Source organism: Nyctereutes procyonoides, unplaced genomic scaffold (assembly GCF_905146905.1).
Source record: "Nyctereutes procyonoides isolate TBG_1078 unplaced genomic scaffold, NYPRO_anot_genome, whole genome shotgun sequence".
Classification (NCBI taxonomy): Eukaryota; Metazoa; Chordata; class Mammalia; order Carnivora; family Canidae; genus Nyctereutes; species Nyctereutes procyonoides.
Window position 1 is genome coordinate 53,148,772 of NW_026575047.1, and position 15,998 is coordinate 53,164,769.

The window sequence follows — 15,998 nt, forward strand, 5'->3', positions numbered from 1 at the left end:
CTACCGACTATAAGGTACATACCTTTTAGAAAACACAATTGATCACACATTGTTCTTTTCAGGCATATTCATATAAAAATAGAAAATGAACATTTGTAGCAAATGTCACCCACGTAGGTATGACTGTAAATCAAGAATCAAACAACATGTACCCTTGATTCTAATCATTATTATAACTCAATAATCTGTAAATTATATCATGAGTTGTAATCCCCTATCCACTACTAGAATATGCCCTATATGGTGATTCTAACTCATGACCCTAAGATCAAGAGTCAGATGCTCTGAATCAGATGCTCAGATCATGAGCCAGGCAGGTGCCGTATATGGCGATTCTCAAAGAAAAAATGTGCACATCGATAGGTTCTCCAAACCTCCCAAGAGAGGTATTTTTCTTTACATGTTCAAGTCTTTCGTCCTATCTGTGTGGACAAATACTGGTACAACTACATTCACTGCAATTTTCTTTCTTGTAACTTCTTTAGCAAAAGTATATGCAAATTCACTGCATCTTCCTTTACTGACACTGTACAAAGATTGGCCAGAATTGTCTTTGAAACCAGTATGTCCTCTAGTAACAATAGATCCTCTTTGGTGTTGAATCATAGCCTTTCTGGCAGCTTTCCAAGTCAGCACGGAACCATCAGGTTAGTATGTGCCAAGATATCTTATCTTCAGCTTTTTTTTTCTTACTAAAAGGCTATCCCTATTAATTCCAGCTGCATTTACTAAGAGATAAAGTCGGCCTAAATTTTTCTCCATCTCTTCAAATGTATTTTGAGCCTTATATCTTTTGGCAGCATCATAGCTAAATGCCAAATGATCTCCACCACAGTCACCAGCACCAGTGGCTTTGGCCACTTCCAGACTTCTGAGGATGATGGCCAATCAGTAGCCCTTCTCGGCCATTAATTGGGTCACTGCCCTGCACTGTGGGAGCCCCCTCAAACAGAGCACACTGCCCATCTTAGATCTCAGAGCCACAAAATCAGGAGAAAGAGAGCTAGCAGATCTTTTCCAGATTCCTTCAGCTTTTAAACCATCATGGCTGAAATGGAAAAAAAAAAAAAAAAAGGCCAAACTGCCACAAAGAAGTACCACTGTACCGTTCCTGCTCCTACTGCCCCAGTTTAAAGTTTTTGAGAGTTCCAAAAAAATAAATAAATAAAAAATAAAGTTTTTGAGAGTCCCACTGGTACCTCTACTTTTCCTGCAAATCATAGTGAATAGGGGCAATAAGATTTTGATTAAGTGAGAATATTTTACCAAGTTCCTTTATGACTGTCCCAGTACCTTTAACACTGAGGAGGAGTAGGGATAGTATCCCCCAGGTGGGACAAAATATTGTCTAACAATTTGTGTAGATATTGCAGTTCTTGCAGTGGTGTTTCTGCCTGAGAAGTCTTTATCATGCAGAAAATTTATAAGTGATCTTGATCACAGGTTCATAACCTTATGACTTGGATAAATGAACAAAGCCCTTCTTTATATATTTAAAACTCCCCTGGGACATGGTTCAGACCCATATGTATCCCACCTTCGCAGTTCTGGTTTTTTTCTGGGTTATGGTGGTACAGATTAAGCATAAATCCTTCATATCTCTAGCTCCCATGGAGAAATTTCCCCATAAACTCTTATTTGTGGTGGAAACAGAGTGACTACATTTTGGCTAACATTTACCTCATTTTAGAGGTGCAACCAAATGGCCATCTTAGCTGCATTAGGAATCATTAAAATTAACAGAACAATTTGGTTTTAGCGAATGTTTCTTTTTTTCTGAACCTGAGGCTGAATACCCCATGTCTGAAACAAATTTTATGTATAAATATATTCATTTTCTTATATTTGTCTCATCATAAATCAGTCCTATCAGCAAGGACAAAAGGGCCACTTATTTTATTGATCTACCAATGCATTCCTTTCATCTTCTTTATCATTACTCTTTTGTGGCTATTAGTTCCACCACTTGGTCTGACCCAGCTTTGGGTGGAAGATTATCCTCTTATACAGTTTTATATAGTCTCTGCCTAACCTTAATGGTATCGACGTTGATCATTTAAGAAGAACATTTGTTCCACATTCTCTAGGGAAACATCAACTCGATCTTTCTCTTGGACACTCAATTTTACAGCTGCTCTTATAGAGTCACGAGGCTCTCCTTCATCAAGTGGTGGAAGCAAGACTGTAGGGTTGAGATGATTACAGTGACAAATGGTCATGCAAGAGTCCAGCAATAGTAGTCGTTAATTGCATCCTGAGCCATGCTTGATGTTGCTAGCTACTAGTTAGGGTTGAACAGCATGTGAAACCTATGCAATTAGTGGTGTGGCAAGGGTAACATCCACAGAAGCATCTACCAGTTTTACAACCACAATCATGGCACATAATAGGGAGGAAGACACTACCCAATGAATCTAGAGAAGTACTTGAATAGGAGGTGGTGTTTCCCATTTGTTGAGCCAAAGCCTCTACCGTTGGTACCCTCCTGCCACCCTCCCCGCGCATCCCCCCCCCCCTTTTTTTTTTTGCTTCTGCACAAGGAAATGTACTGAAAGGACATAAGATGATTTTTTAAAAGAGTTTATTTATTTATTGTTGAGAGACACACAGAGAGAGGCAGAGACATAGGCAGAGGGAGAAGCAGACTCCCCGTGGGGAACCCAATGGGGGACTCAATCCCAATACCCCAGGATCATGCCCTGAGCTGAAGGCAGATGCTCAACCGCTGAGCCACCCAGGTGCCCCAAGATGATTTTTGTTTTGTATTCCAGTAGACTTGGAATTAGAATCATCTATAATTTAGATTTCCAAGAGACAAGTCGGTTGCAGCTTCTCAAGTAAATTCTGGTTACCTGTTTTTGATAAGTTTTTGAAGGTATGATAGTTGCCTATCATACCTCTTAAGTTATGCAAATCCTGTCAATTCCCATGTAGTTGTTAAGTTTGGGTATTGCTGGATCCATTTAATCCAATGTGGGGGTAGAGTGTCTTCTTAGGTAGAGAGCTCACCTCCTAAATACTGAACTACCTCTTGACAAAACTGTAACTTTTCCTTCAGGCTTTACCGTATTAAGCCACTTGTTCTTCCAAGAGATAGGTTGAATCCTTGTTTTCCAGGAGAGATAAATACGAAGTAAGATCTTCTATATTTAATGAAATCTTAACCTTTTAGGAGTGTTACCTTTTTTAAATGATTACTTAAAGGCTGGAAGGAATATAAAGTTGCTTGTGTGAACCCCTGAGGCATTACTGACCAAATATGTTATTAGTCATTCCGAATAAAGGAAAACCTATCAACTGTCTTTATTTATAGAAATGCTAATGAACGTGAGGCCACTACCATGAACTATTTACCAGTAAGTGGAACTAGAAAGAGAAGAACATTAACATTACACACTTTTGGAAACCTAGGAATAACTCCATGAATGGCTCTTAAGTCTTGCACAAATTAATATCACTTTCCCCTAGGTTTGTAAGAAGAGTATGCTTAACTTGCACAAGGAATGTTTTGTTGTTGCTCTGAGGATCTATGACTGGTTTATTCCTTGAATAACTTCTGATTTCAAAGGATATTAAAATAGCTTCAGCAATGACTGAGAAGGACTACCCATATCCTTATGAGTTCTGTTCCCATCATATTCCTTCCATCAATAGAGCTTTTGTTCATAAATTGTCATGTGCCGGTTGGATTAAGGAAGCTCAAATTCCAAGAGTCAGGGCACCTGGGTGGCTCAGTGGTTGAGCGTCTGCCTTTGGCTCAGGTTGTGATCCCGGGGTCCTGGGATCGATCCTGCATCAGGCTCCCCGCAGGGAGCCTGCTTCTCCCTCTGCTTACACCTCTGTCTCTCTGTGTCTCATGAATAAATAAAATCTAAAAAAATAATAAAGTTCCAAGAGTCATTGTCTAGGCCAGTTTAAGAAAGTCAAGTGCAAAAATAATACGCTGTGAAATTGTGTTTCTAGTGGTTCTTTATTTTCTGAGAACAATCTTTCCGGTGAGCACTTGATCTGACGGCCACATTTATGTGAAGTGCTTCTGCCAGGTGGCCGGCAGGCATGGAAGCCCGAGGAGTGATGAGTGCTGTTCTGTTGGGGCTGATACGGTAGTCAAAGGCTCAATGGGTGTAGAAAAGGAAGCGGGCTTGGAATACCTTCTGTAAAACATCAATTTCCCTGAGTGACTGGTTGTTTTATTGCAGTGGGGCTCAGGATAGAAAAGAGTAGCTCTCGTGTCAACCAGGAATTGGCCTCCTTGTCTCTTTCTGTTCACAGATGTGGTGGGCAGGGTCCTCATAACGCCCTCATGCCCCAGGAGTCCTGTCACTGATTATTCAATCAAGCATTAATCTAGGTGCCGCCAAGGAGGGATTTTGTAGTTGTAATTAAATTTCTACATCAGGCGACATTAGGATTCAGAGATTCTCTCTCTGTGCACACCTCACCTAATTATGAGTCCTTAAAAGCAGAGGATTTTTCTTCTAAAAAGGGAAGTCAGAGAAATTCCAGGAATGAGAAGGAATCCAGGTGCCATTGTTGGTGGGCAAGAGAGGCCACATGTGAAGAAATGTGGTAGCCCCTGGCCCCCAGCCTGGCCGACAACCAGAGAGGAAACCAGGACCTCAGTTCTCACCACAGAACTGAATTCTGTCGGCTTCCCGAATAAGCTCCAAAGTGGATGCTTCCCCTGAGCCTTCAGCTAAAAACCCAACCTGGCCATCCCCTTGTTTTCAGCCTTGGGAGACTCTGGGCAGAGAGCCCAGCTGAGCTCACTCCTTCTGACTGACAGAGCTAGAGAATAATAAATGGGTGTTGTTGTAAGCCGTTAAGTTTGTTAGGCATCAAAAGGAAATTAATGCAATAATTTCTCTTTTTCTGAAAGAGGAAACAGGGAGCATAGCTGAGCACTTTTATGGCCTTTGGAATTAAGCCCCTGGAGCTCTTTTGGCTACAATTAACATTTTGCTTTCAAGACAAGTCTGGTGTGGAAGCATAAACCAGGTATTTGATCCGCCTCCACGAGGACGTGCCACAGTCAGGAAAAATCCCACATGACTCACTCTGAGATAAACAAAAACAAACAACAAACAAAAAGCAAGGTCTTCACATCTTATTCTAGTCCTCTCAAATAAAATATCAAGCATTTCCCACAAAACCATTGGATGCTTATGAATATGACAACCAATGAGAAACATGTGAGCAAATTACTGGCTTCTCACTAGGAACAGACTATTGGATATGTGACAGCCTTGGCAATATTGCAAGAATTGTGTGTATGTGTGTGGTTGTTGTTCTTTTAAACATTTATGCTTTAAATAAATGAGTAAATGCTTCTGAAGTCTGACTCCCTTGGTCTTTGCCCATCAGCTTGGTCTTTTCTTTCCCAAACATTTTGCCTCTGAGTCTTCCCTTGATACTGGACACATTTTTTTTTTCAAAGTCTCTGCTGTTGGCACTATCTCTCTCTATCTTTTCTCCATTTTAGACTTTATTCTAGGTTAACTGAGAACCAGAGTTCTCACATGTCTTATCACTGGGGTTCAGGTTTGGTGTGAGATCATTAAATTGGAGGGCCATGGATTTCTTTCCTTTTCTGTATTCTTCATCCCTAAGTGTTCTCTGATAACATCCTGCTCTATTTTGCAGGTCCTCTAAGATTGCAATGTGCCCAATTTCTCCATATCGATTTAGGAACTTGGGGACTCAATGTATGATGACTTATTCAGACAGAGTCCTTTGGTGGTTTGCTTCCCTGTCTATATCTTACTCTTTGTAAGTAACTTTAGTGAAATGTAATTCATATACCAGACAATCTGTCCATTTAAAGCGCACAATTAAATGTGTGTTAGAATATTCCCAGAGTTGTGCATCCATCACCACAATCCATTTTCGTATATTTCCATTGTCCCAAAAGAAACTGTACCCCTTAACCATTATCCCCCTCAGCCTTCAGCAACCACTAACCTACTTTCCGCCTATAAAGATTTGCCTATTCTGGATACTTCATATAAATAAAATCATACCATGTGGACCAATCCAATGTGGATGATCTAGCTATGGCCCTTTGTGACTGGCTTCTTTCACTTGGCATAACATTGTTAAGGTTCATCCATGTTGTAGCACATATTACTACTTCATTTATTCTTGCCAAAAAATATTCCCCTGCATATACCACATTTCATTGGTTCATTCAACAATTGGCAGACATTTAAGTTGTTTTCACTTTTTGGCTATTGTGGATGCTGCTGCTATAAATATCAGTTTACAAGTATTTGTGTAGACATATATTTTTATTTCTCTTGAGTATATACCTAGAAGTGGAATTACTGGGTCATATGGTACTTAAGGAATTGCCAGACTGTTCTCCAAAGTGGCTGTACTATCTTACATTCTTACCAGTAGTGTGTGAAGTTATGAAATTGGAAATTGTGAATCTTACAAATCCATTCTTTTTTCAATAATTTTTGGCTATTTTAGGTCTCATGAATTTCCTTAAAGAAATCAGGGCACCTGGGTGACTCAGTGGTTGAGCCTCTGCCTCTGGCTCAGGTTCTGATCCCAGTGTCCTGGGATCGAGTCCCTCATCAGGCTCCTCTTGGGAAACTTGCTTCTCCCTCTCCCTATATCTCTGCCTCTCTCTCTCTGTGTGTCTCTCATAAAAAATTAATAAAATCTAAAAAAAAATAGAATCAGCTTGTCAATTTCTGAAAATAAGTCAGCTGAGTTTTTGCTAGGGATTGCATAGATTCTACAAATCAATCCAGGGAATATTGTCATATTAATATTAAGTCATTCAATCCACGAACATGAGAAGTCTTTTCATTTTTCTAGGTCTTCTTTCATTCCTTTCAACAATGTTTTATAGTTTCCAGAGTGCAAGTTATGCATTTTTTAGTTGAATGGATTCTTAATTATTTTTTATTACTTTAGATGCTCTCTGTGAGAAGTATTTGTTTTTCTCAATTACTTATTCAATCTCTTTTCTTTATATATGCATATTTAGATTTTATTTATTTTTTTTCTTGAGTCAGTTTTAGTAGTCTGGATCTTTCTAGGAATTTTTTCCATTTCATCTAAGTTATCTAAGTTGTTGGCACACAAGTTTTTCATAGTATTCCCTCATGACTATTTTTTATTTCTGTACAAGATTATTTTTTATTTTTGTGTTTCTGATTTCATTTCTGGTTTTAGTAATTCTATTCTCTTTTATTCTGGGACAATCTAGCTAAAGGTTGGTCAATTTTGTTGATCTTTTCAAAGAACTCACTTTTGGTAGTATTGATTTTCTCTATAGTTTTTCTGTTCTCTGTTTTGTCAAATTCCTCTCCAATTCTTATTCTTTCCTTCCTTCAGCTTGCTTTGGGTTATTTTGCTTTTCTTTTCTAGTGTCTTCAGGTGGAAAGTTAGGATTATTGATTTGAGATTTTTTTTCTTTTCTAACATAGATGTTTATAATTTTAAATTTCTCTCTAAGCACTGATTCAGTTGCACCTTATAAGTAAGTATATGCCTGATTTTCTTTTAGTTTATGCAGCTTGAATTTTATTTATTTATTATTGTAGTGTAGTATACATAATATTTGTCTTTTAATCATGTTAAGTGTTATACCTGACTCTTGCATAAATGTTTCAGTTAACCTATATCTTACTTCTCCAATATTTTATGAATGGGTTGAAATTTGGATCCAATCTATTTTAACCAAGATAACTTCATGTATATCCCTGAGCAGTTTCCTATTTCTTTAGCATACTTTAGGCTTTCTAAATACCAAAGGCATATAATCCTTAGGATTATATCTTGCCTTTTCTAACTGTGATTTTCCTTCCAAAGTCATGAAAATTAGGTTAATCAATTGGTGAAGGCAAGGCCTAGAGTACAGATATCTAATAGACATCTAAATTGTTGGGGTGCCTGGGTGGCTCAGTGGGTTAAATGTCTGCCTTTATCTCAGGTCATGATCTCAGGGTCCTGGATTGAGTCAGCCTTGGGCTTCCTGCTCAGTGGGGAGCCAGCTTCTCCCTCTCTCTCTGCTTGCTCATTCTCTCTCTCTCTTTCTCTCTTTCTAGCAGGCGTGTGCACTTTCTCTTAAGTAAATAAATAAAATCTTAAAAAAATAAATTATTTGGTAACTGTTTTTCCTATCTTCAGTGGGATTTGGGGACTCATTTGTTATAGCTATTAATTATACTCTCATCCAAGGTTTAAATACTACTGCATAAATGCTGCTAGCCAGGTGCAATAAGGACTTAACGGAAAACTGAGTCATGATTTCATGTGACAGCATGTATGGCTGCCAGGAGAGGAGGATAAGATTTCTCAGAGTTTGAGTCATATTGGAGAGCTCCCCTTCACCTATCTACAGAATAAGGGATTTGGTATGGCATAAGCATATCTTTCTCACAAAAGGTTTCGGGGGAATAGGAGGCAAGAAGTGAAGTGTGGAGAAATTGAGGGTAACAGAGGCTCCATGATTTTGGAGAGCTCCGGAAGTATGTGAGGGATCAGAGATGTTCCTGATCAACTTTCTCCTTAATCCTGCTAAAGGACTTTACAAAAAGTCCAATATCGATCATTTCAGCATTTATAAATGTTTGAATACCCTAAAAAAATGGCTGTTGAATATTTGGAATCTCATCCTGTTATTTCCAGTGCTCCTCATGGATATGAAATCTTACAAAATCAAAAATCCCTCATAATGATCATTATATCACTAAATTATCCTTGGCAAAAGACTTCCACTTTGCCAAGTAAATGAAAGAATTAGTATTATCATGAGTATACATGTAAGAATTCAGAGACCACATTCATTTGGGGAATATAAATAATAGTGTAAGGGAATAGAGGGGAAGAGAGAAGAAATGGGTAGGAAATATCAGAAAGGGAGACAGAACATGGAAGCTGGCCCTGGAGGCTTCCTCCCTACTCTGTGGTGGGCACTTAAATCTGTTGCACATGATGGGACATCTGGAGACCTTGAGACATTCTTGGGGCATCACCACTCATAGCACCAGGGGTGCTGAGTCAGCCAGGGGCAGAAAGTACCATTCATGCAACTGGGAAGACCCAGGTCAGACTCTGAGCACTGAGCCCATAATGGAATGCCTACCCCACTTAACAAAACAGACATGATAATGGCTGCCTTATGAAATTTCTTACTGCAGAATTTTGCTTAAGCTTCTTTTTTTTTAAGATTTTATTTAGTTATTCATTAGGGACACACAGAGAGAGGCAGAGACATAAAGAGATAAGCAGATTTTCTGTGGGGAGCCCAATGTTTGACTCTATCCCAGGACCTTGGGATCACGCCCTGAGTCAAAAGCAGATGCTCAACCATTGAGCCACCCAGGGGTCCCTTGCATAAGCTTCTTGAGGTTCTGCTTTTCCTTCCCCATCCATGTATCTTTACGGTCTGCTTTCCTGGTTTGCTTGGGTTCTTTTTTAAAACATTGAAGCTCCCCCCACCCCCACCCCATCATACCAAACACACCAAAATGTCCCACCTCCAATATCAAATGCAATTTTTATCTCACTATGTATCAGTGGAATTATAATTGACTATTTGACATGAAAAATACATCTTAGAGACATTTAACTAAAATTAATGCAGATCCTGTGCTTTCTTCCAAAAGTTGGAATCAATACTCTCCCCTCCCAATCCCTCCTCAAGCTATAGGCCCTTGGAAAGCTGGTACTTGTAATTAGTCAGCCTGCTGGGCTCTCCAGTGGCGCTTGAAATGCACTGTCATCCAGACCCAGAGAAGAGCTGACACTTGATGACTCTAGTCTCTGCACAGTCACAGAATCCTGGGGTTCCCAGAAGGCAATTTTCTGGAGAACTTACTCTCATGGGAGTTTGTAGTTGCAACTGGAAGATCACAACTGGAAGTTTACTTGTTCAGCAATCAGAATTCATTCACATCGTATGCAATCCTAATGCCAATGTTTGTTTTATTCTTGACACTGTCCCTGAATCAGGAGCCCCAAGTAAAGCAGGCCAGGAATGACTGTTTTCATCCCCTTGTAGCTGACCTCCTGACAGCCAGGTGGGCTGAAGGCAGAATGGCTAGTCTTTCTGTGACACCCCCAAGTCACCTGTGTCCCCTGAAAGACTGGGCTTCCCAGGAGCATCTCCCACCTGAGTGTCATGGGTGCCAAGAGGTCAATCCTGAAGGACAGGTGGAAAAAGCAGAAATCAGGCAGGGAAGCAGAGGTAGAAGTGACAGATAGAAACAGCACAGGGCAATCCAGGTGCCCAGGACGCAAATGCCCAGCCACATTTGCAGCTTGCTCTAGAGGCCTGTCCACAGTAACCATGGCTGCAAGAGGCTGTGGACAGAGGTTGCTGATGTAAAAGGTGCTAGGCCCATGTTCAATTCACATGGACAGGGTCAGAGGGCCATGGGCCTTCTGAAAGTGAGGAATGGTAAGTCACATCTCAGGGAGCACAGAGCTCTTGTACACAGGATGAGCAATGAAATGATTGGGTTGGACTCTTGGATAACTATTGGCAAATGGCAAATGCATCATATTTATATTGGAGATGATTATGGAAAGACAGGGCATGAATTTAGCCATGGGATTTTCTGTTCCTCTGGCCCAATTCCTTCCAGCCACTTTTGTGGGACCATCTGGGGCCTGCTACTCTGTGAGGGTGGTGCATGGGGAGCAAGTGGTCTGTCATAGCAAACACTTGGGATGCTCTGCGGCAGTGCAAGCATGGTGCAAGTGGTCTGTCATAGCAAACACTTGGGGTGCTCTGCGGCAGTGTCACTGATCATAGTTACGGGAGAGTAAGACAAGTCTTGATTCAGGGTGGTAGTGCCCAGGGAGATGTTTGTCTGCAGAAGAGCCCAACCTCTCTTTTCAATATCGCAAAAAGTTAAGAAACAAACCAAAGAAATCTTTCCTTCAATGACTCTATCACTTAACACACAAATGCATGTATTTCCTTGGCACAGAAATCACAATATACTTTCAGCTAACATAAAATTTTCTCTGGTAACCTAATTCTACGTCAATTTTTTAAGACTCCAATTTATGATTATTTAGGCATAATGAAAGGAAACAAGTTGATATTAAAAAGGAGAGTGCAATAAAAAGTTTGCTTTGTACAAAGTGCTCACACAAAGTTGCTAAAAGAACTATATATATATATAAATACATACTATGTTGATCAAAACAAACTGTGTACCTTTAACAATTTTAACTGAAGTATAATACAATATTATACTTCATACAATATTATATTAGTTTCACATTGTACAACATAGTAATTTGACATTTATGCACATTATGAAATGCTTGTCATGATAAGTATAGTTATCATGTCACCATGCAAAGTTATTACAGTATTATCGAATATATTCCCTATGTTGTACTTGATCACATTTTAATAGGCATGTTTTAAGACATTTATATGTTTGGAAAAAGCCACATTGATTTATTTCAATAAAAAATTTTTATTTCTAAAAAAAAATCCAGGAATTTCTAACTACAAAATAAGAGGGAAAATCCTCTAGGATAAAAAAAACAGCTCTGGTTCTAGACAAGCTTGTGGCGATTTACTTCTCTCAGGTCCTTTCTGCTAAGATAACTAAAAGCCCTAGAGATAATTCTTTACCCATTCATCTGTGGATAAACACTTACATTGCTTCCATATCTTGGTTATTATAAATAATGTTGCAATAAATATTGCATGCATGCATCTTTTTCAAATTAGTGTTCTCATTTCCTTTGGGTGAATACCCAGTAGTGGAATGACTTGATTGCATGGTATTTTCACTTTTAATTTTTTGAGGGACCTCCATACTGTTTTCCACAGTGGCTGCACCAATTTATATTCCCACCAAGAGTGCGCGTGTTCTTTTTTTCTCTATGTCCTCGCCAACACTTGTCATTTCTTGTCTTTTTGATTGTAGTCACCCTGACAGGTGTGAGGTGATAAATCATTATAATTTTGATTTGCATTTCCCTGATGATTAGCGATGTTGAGCATCTTTTCATGTGTCTGTTGGCCATCTGTATGTCTTCTTGGGAAAATGTCTGAATAGATTGACCATTTTTAAATCAGATTGGTTTTTGGTGTGGAGTTATATAAATTCTGTATGTAGTTTGGACATTAACCCCTTAGTGGATACATCATTTGCAAATATATTCCCCCATTCAGTAGGTTTTGTTGATGACTCCTTTTGCTATGCAGTCTTTTTATTTTGATGTAGTCCCAATAGTTTAATTTTGCCTTTGTTTCCCGTGCCTAAGGAGATATATCCATAAATATGTTGCTAAAGCTGATGTCCAAGAGATTATTGCCTATGTTTTCTTTTAGAAGTCTTATGGTTTCAGGTCCCACATCTAGGTCTTTAATCCAGTTTTTTTTTGTGTACGGTGTAAGAGAACGGTCCAGTTTATTCTTTTGCAAGTAGCTGTCCAATTTTCCCAGCACAATTTATTGAAAAGACTGTCTTCTCTTCATTGTTGATTCTTGCTTCTTTTGTGATGGATTAATAGACCATATAAGGATGGGTTTATTTCTGGGATCTGTATTTTATTCCATTGACCTATGTATCCATTTTGTGCCAGTACTACATTGTTTTGATTGAAATCTAGGATTGTGATACCTCCACCTTTGTTCTTACTCAAGAATGGAGGAAGAAGATGATTTGATTATTGGAGATTATTATTATTATTATTATTATTTTTGATATGATCAAAATTGATATGGTTATGAACAAAACATCATTTTATGAACAACTCTCAGCAAACCTGAAATAGAAGAAAACTTCCTAAACTTGAGTAAGAGCATCTACAAACAACCTACTATAACAGAATACTCACTGGTGAAAGATAAATTTCTTTCCTCTAAGATCTAGAGCAAGATAAGATGCGCTTTCACCACTCCTACTCAGCATAGTACTGAAATTCTTAGCTCCAAAAGGCAAGAATAAAATTAAAAAGCATACAAAACAAAAAGGAAGAAGTAAAACTCTTCCTGTCTGCAGATGACATGATTCTCTCTGTAGACAATCCCAAGATACCTAGAAAAAAAAGTCTTAGAACTAATACATGAGTATAGTAAGGTTGTGGGATACAAGATCAATACACAAAAATACATTGTATTTTTATAAGCAATAACATACAGAAGCCAAAATGTAGAAATACAATACTATTTGCAATTATTTGAAGGAAGAGAAATATTTAGTATAAAATCTACCAGAACATGTCCAGAATCTGTGTGCCAAAACTATAAAATACTGATAAATAAAATCTGAAGTCTAAACATATGGAGATATTCTGTGTTCGTGAATAAGAAGACTCAACAATAATTTACTCCCAAATATTCCATTATCTTAATGCAGCACATATCAAATTTCCAGCAAGTGTTTTTGACATAGATAAGCCTATTTTAAAATTTACATGTAAAGGCATAGCTTAAGAAAGAAGAATAAAGTGTGAAGGATCACCCTTGGAGATAAAGTCTTACTATAGAGCTACTGTAATCAAGATAGTGATTGGCAGAGGGAGAGACATAGATCCCTGGAACAGAACAGAAAACCCAGAAATCAACTCACACAAATAGCTCAACCAACTTTTAACAAACATGTAAAAGCAACTCTATGTAGGACAGATAATCTTTTAAAAAAATCTGTTAGAGCAATTGAATATCTATAGGGAAAAAAGAGAATCACAACTTAAACCTCACACCTTATTAAAAAATTAACTCAAAATGGCTCAGAGCTTTAGTTGTAAAATAAAACTATAAAACTTTTTTTTTTTAGTTTTTTTTAATTAATTATTTATTTATTTATGATAGTCACACACAGAGAGAGAGAGAGGCAGAGACACAGGCAGAGGGAGAAGCAGGCTCCATGCACCGGGAGCCTGATGTGGGATTCGATCCCGGGTCTCCAGGATCGCGCCCTGGGCCAAAGGCAGGCGCTAAACCTCTGCGCCACCCAGGGATCCCTAAAACTATAAAACTTTTAGAAGAAAACAGAGGAGGGAATCTTTGGGATGTAGGGCTAAGCAGAGCTCTTAGACTTCACTCCCAAACCACAATCCATAAATTAAAAAGTAATACATTGGACTTCATCAAAACAAAAACTTTTTGCTTGTCAAAGATCCTTGTAAGATGATGAAAAGACAAGCTATGAGTGAAAAGAAAATATTTGTAAGCCACATACATAGCAAAGGACTTTGTATATAGAACACATAAAGAACACTCAAAATACAAAAGTAAAAACAATAATGACAATAATAAAAACAAAATCACACAAAAAAGCTCAATCAGACAAATGGGCAAAATACATGAACAAAAAGCATTTCACCAAAAAGAGATGCAGAGAGCACATAAGTACATAAGAAGGCATGCAATATCATTAGCTATTAGGGAAACGTAAATTTAAACCACAATGAGATATCACCACATGCTCATTAGAATGACTAAAATAATAATAGGGATAACACCAAATATGGCAAGGCTGTCAAAGAAACTGAAACTCTTATTGGTGGAAATGTAAAAATTATATGGTCACTCTTGAAAGTAGTTTGTTTCTTAGAAAACTAAACGTGCATTAACCATATGATCTTGCAGTGAGATAAAAAGTTACAGTCACACAAAAATGTGTATATGAATGTTCATAGCAGCTTTATTCATGCTAGTCAAAAAGTGGAAACAACCCAAATGTCCTTCAAAAGGTGTAAGGTTGAAAAGACTCTGGTTCATCTATAAAATGGAATAACAGCAATAAAAAGAACAAACTTTTGACCTACGCAACAGCTTGGTAGATCTTAAGGGCAGGATGCTTAGTAATAAAAGCCAATCTGAAATGGTTACATGTGGTGAGTCAATTTAAAGCACCTTCAAAATGAAAAAACTATAAAGTTGGGAAACAGATTAGGGGTTGTCATGAACTGAGCCAAGAGTTGGCCAGATGGGTGAGGTTACTAAGAGATGGTAGAAAGTTCATCAGTGATGATGGAACAATTCTGTGTCCTGAGCATGGTGTTGCATGAATCTGTACACAGAGGAAAACTGCAAACTCCTCCCCAGCACACACACACACACACACACACACACACACACACACACACTTATACACAGACACACATATACACAAATGTTAGAAAAAGGTAAAACTGAATAAGGTCTATAGTCTAGTTAGTAGTGTGTGTCAAATGTTAATTTATTGGTTTTAAGATCATACTAAGGGCACCATTGGAGGGCTCAAAGAACCTCTATGAACTATTTTTACAACTTCTTGTGAGTCTACAATTATTCCCAAATAAACAATTAGAAAAGCAACCAGCATTGATGCTTGTTTTTTACCCCTTTAATACAGATTTTCTTAGATTCTATAGTTAGATCTCACTCAGTTCTCCAAAATAACATCACTAAGCTATAGCAAAATCTGTGCTGTTCTGGTTGGAGACAGAACAGCGTTTACACAAATCTAACATTTTGTGGGAACACAACCCTGATCAGGTGGAGATGTGTTGCCTTACACATAGTCCAAGGCCAAGAAAATGTATAGTTACATCACCCACACATTTGATTTATGGCCAGAAACTTGAGTTAGAGTGTTTTCTATATACTACATTGTCTATATATGTGTGCACATGTGCACCCTGTACTGAGAAATAGAAGAGATAAATTCTTGTGTCTTTTCTATTATAGCAAAGATAGAAATGGTTAAAATTGTATTTGGCAATGAGAAATGAGAGAATGGATATCATGTGAATCTTTGAAGAACTGCACTGTGGCATGTGGACTAAGAAGACACTGAAAACTCATCAAAAGGTGGATAATAAGTGTAAGTGCTGACAGGCAAAGGGAACTCCTATTCTGTATATTTCATGGCTTATAACTGGTACAAAAATAACAATTTTAACTATGGGTGAAAATAAGAAGGAAAGAAATACAGAAATGCAGAAGGAAGGAAGGAGGAAGGAGGAAAAAAAGATGGAAGGAGGAAGGGAGGGAAGGAAGGAAAGAAAGGAGAGGA

General features: G+C 38.2%; 1 pseudogene; it reads right to left on the reverse strand.

Annotated features, from left to right (window-relative positions):
• Window positions 1–289: 289 nt before the first annotated feature.
• Window positions 290–966, reverse strand: LOC129510214 (3-oxoacyl-[acyl-carrier-protein] reductase-like; annotated as a pseudogene).
• Window positions 967–15,998: the final 15,032 nt, after the last annotated feature.